Source organism: Megascapheus bottae, unplaced genomic scaffold, assembly GCF_031878675.1.
Source record: "Megascapheus bottae isolate mThoBot1 unplaced genomic scaffold, mThoBot2.hap1 HAP1_SCAFFOLD_41, whole genome shotgun sequence".
NCBI lineage: Eukaryota > Metazoa > Chordata > Mammalia > Rodentia > Geomyidae > Megascapheus > Megascapheus bottae.
In genome coordinates, this window is record NW_028327585.1 from 6,696,695 (window position 1) to 6,700,799 (window position 4,105).

The following is a 4,105-nucleotide window of genomic DNA, read 5'->3' on the forward strand; positions in this document are numbered from 1 at the left end:
GACAAAGAAGGTTACTACATACTACTAAAGGGATCTTTCCTCCAGGAAGACCTAACGAACCTAAACATTTACACACCCAATCCCGGAGCTCCAAACTCCATCAAGCCAACTTTACTTACACTGAAACAATACAAAGATCTAAATACAGTGATTGTTGGTGAGTTTAACACACCACTCTCACCTATAGACAGATCAACAAAGCAAAAACTCAACCGAGAAACCTTAGAACTGAACAACTATATAGACCAACTAGACCTAACAGACATCTGCAGAATATTCCACCCAGTAACAACACAATATACGTTTTCTTCACCAGCACATGGAACATTTTCCAAAATAGACCACATCTTAGGCCATAAAGCAAACCTGGACAGATTCAGAAACACTGAAATTATTCCATGCACACTCTCAGACCATAAAGGCATCAAATTGGAGGTGAACACACATCTCCACCAAAGAAAACCCTGTAACTCATGGAGACTGAACAACACATTGTTGAATCAAAAACAATGGGTAATCGAAGAGATCAGAACAGATATCCAACTGTTTATGAAATTTAACAATAAGGAGCACACAAATATCAACTCCTTAGGGGCACAACAAAGGCAGTACTCAGAGGAAAATTTATAGATCTGAGTGCCTACAACAGCAACTTGGAAAAATGGCAAACCAACTAGTTAATGTCTCACCTTAACCTCCTGGAAAAAGAGCAACAAACCAACCCTAAACCCATTAGGAGAAAGCAAATTATTAAAATCAAAGCAGAATTAAATGATTTGGAATAAAAAAACTATAGAAAGAATCAACAAAACAAGGAGTTGGTTCTTTGAAAGAATTAACAAAATTGACAACCCCTTAGCAAATCTTACCAAAAAAAGAAGAGAGCATATCGAAATAAACAAAATCGCAGATGAAAATGGTAATATCACGACAGAAATTACCAAGATCCAGAATATCATGAGGGAATACTTCTCAAACCTTTACGCCAACAAATTAGAGAATCTAGAAGAAATGGATGAATTCCTAGACAATATTAACATACCCACACTGAACCAAGAAGAGCTAACCCAACTCAACAGGCCTATTTCAAGCTCTGAAATAGAAATGGAAATTAGACAACTTCCACTTAAAAAGAGCCCAGGGCCAGATGGATTCACAGCTGCATTCTCTAAGGTCTTCAAAGCAGAGCTCACACCAATACTCCTCAAGCTCTTCAACGAAATTGAAAATGAAGGTTCTTTACCAAACTCATTCTGTGAAGCCAGTATATCCCTCATTCCCAAACCAGACAGAGATTCATCAAAGAAAGAGATCTATAGACCAATTTCTTTGATGAACATCGATGCAAAACTTCTCAACAAAATACTGGCCAACCTTCTACAACAACTCATCAAAAAATTATACACTATGATCAAACTGGAATCATCACAGGGAGGCAAAGCTGGTTCAACATACACAAATCAATTAATATAATTCAACACATCAACAGGAGCAGGGATAAAATCACATGATTGTCTCAGTAGATGCGGAAAAGGCATTGACAAGATCCAAAACCCCTTTATATTAAAAGATGTGGAGAAACTAGGAATCCATGGAACATTTCTCAATGTAATAAAGGCTGTGTATGAGAAACCCACTGCCAGTATTATACTTAATGGTAAAAATCTAAAGCCATTCCCTCTAAAATCAGGAACGAGACAAGGATGCCCACTCTCTCCACTCCTTTTTAACATAGTACTAGAATTCCTAGGCAGTGCAATAAGGCAAGAAGCAAGCATAAATGGGATCGAAGTAGGGAAAGAGGAAATAAAACTATCCCTCTTTTCAGATGACATGATTCTGTATTTAAAGAATCCTATAGACTCTACTCCCAAGTTCCTTGAGCTGATTCAAAGCTTTGGAAGGGTAGCAGGCCATAAAATCAACCCTCACAAATCAACTGCCTTACTTTACGCCAACACTGAGAGGAACGAGGCAATAATGAGGAAAGAAATTCCTTTCACTATAGCTTCAAAGAAAATAAAGTACCTAGCAGTTAGCTTAACTAAGAATGTAAAGACCGTTTAGATGAAAATTTTAAAACCATAAAAAAGGAAATTAAAGCAGAACTAAGGAAATGGAAAAACCTCCCATGCTCCTGGATTGGAAGAATCAACATTGTGAAAATGACAATCTTGCCAAGGGCTATCTACAAATTCAATGTAATACCAATCAACATCCCAATGTCATTCTTTAAAGAAATAGAAGAGGCAATTCAAAATTTCATATGGAATAATAAAAGACCCCGTATAGCAAAAACACATCTTAGCAGAAAGAACAGCGCTGGAGGAATTTCAATTCCAAACTTAAGACTCTATGACAGAGCTATAATTCTCAAAACAGCTTGGTACTGGCTCAAGAACAGGCCTGAAGTCCAATGGAGTAGAACTGCGGACCCAGATATTAAACCACAGACCTATGGCCACCTAATCTTTGACCAGGGAGCCAAAAAAATAGAATGGAAGAAAGATAGCCTCTTCAACAAGTTGTGCTGGCAGAACTGGTTAAACACCTGCAGAAAACTGAAGTTGGATCCTTCTTTGTCACCTTGCACTAGAATTAACTCCAAATGGATCAAAGACCTGGAGGTAAAAGCTGACACACTGAAAAGTTTACAGGAAGGAATAGGAGATACACTAGGCCTCCTTGGCACAGGTGGAAACTTTCTTAATAAGGACCAAGAATCACAACAAATCAGAGAAAGGCTGGATAAGTGGGACTGCATTAAACTGCAGAGCTTTTGTATGGCAACGGATATAGCTAGTAAACTAATCAGGAAGCCTACAGAGTGGGAGAAGATCTTCACCAACCAAACAACGGACAAAGGCCTCATATCTAAAATATATCAACAACTCAAAAAATTGAATCACTCCAAAACTAACCTCCAAATAACACCCATCCCATTAAAAATGGGCCAAAGCCTTAAAGAGAGTCTTCTCTGAAGAAGAAACAAAAATGGCCTATAGACACATGAAGAAATGCTCAACATCTCTGGTCATAAAAGAAATGCAAATTAAATCAACTCTAAGATTCCACCTCACTCCAGTTAGAATGGCCAGGATTAGGAAAACGAATGACAACATGCTGGAGGGGATGTGGCCAGGAGGGATCACTACTACACTGTTGGTGGGAGTGCAAACTCGTTCAACCACTATGGAAAGCAGTGTGGCAGTGCCTCAAAACGCTAAACATAGAACTCCCCTATGACCCAGCAATTCCACTACTTGGCATTTACCCAACAATCCAGAAACAAGGGCATACTAAACCCACTAGCACAACAATGTTCATTGCAGCACTATTCACCATAGTTAAGATATGGAACCAACCCAGATGTACCTCAGTTGATGAGTGGATCAACAAGTTGTGGTATTTCTACACAATGGAATTCTATGCTGCTGTCAGAAAGAATGACATCGCCCCATTTATTAGGAAATGGAAAGACTTAGAACAAATCATATTAAGTAAAGTAAGCCAGACTCAAAGGAACTTAGGCTCACTGGTTTCCCTCATTCGTCATAATCAGTAGAAACCTTGGGCTCTACTAGCAGAGATTGTCAATAGAGCAAAAGGCCATATATAAGGCCATATAATGTGAAGCTAATTGAAAGGACCTCCAGGATATTGAAACAAAAGCCATATAATGAATGATTGTTGTAATTAATGTACTATGTTGTCTCTCATCTCCTTTGCTCTTCCCTTGGTTATCCCATATTGGTTACCAGGGTTCCATATTCTGTTCCATTGTGAGGGAGGCAGGGTCACCATTCAGGGCCCAATGACCAAAGATCCTTGCTCACAGAAGACCTCACCAAAGACATACTGGAGGCTGAATCTCTCCTCCAATCTCAAAATATACATGTGGATGCAGTAAACAGCACACCTTATTTGTCCAATCCCAATGTCTTCCACTAGGCCCAACTACCAGTCTGGTCTCAGGCTCAAGGAGCCTTTCTTAGGTAAGATCCAAACTTAAGGGTCAATATTGCCCTCATCCTTTACAAAACATTCGCTTCACAGTGCCTTCTCTGCCTGCATTTTGCCCCTTGTCGAATTTTTTTTTGTTTTT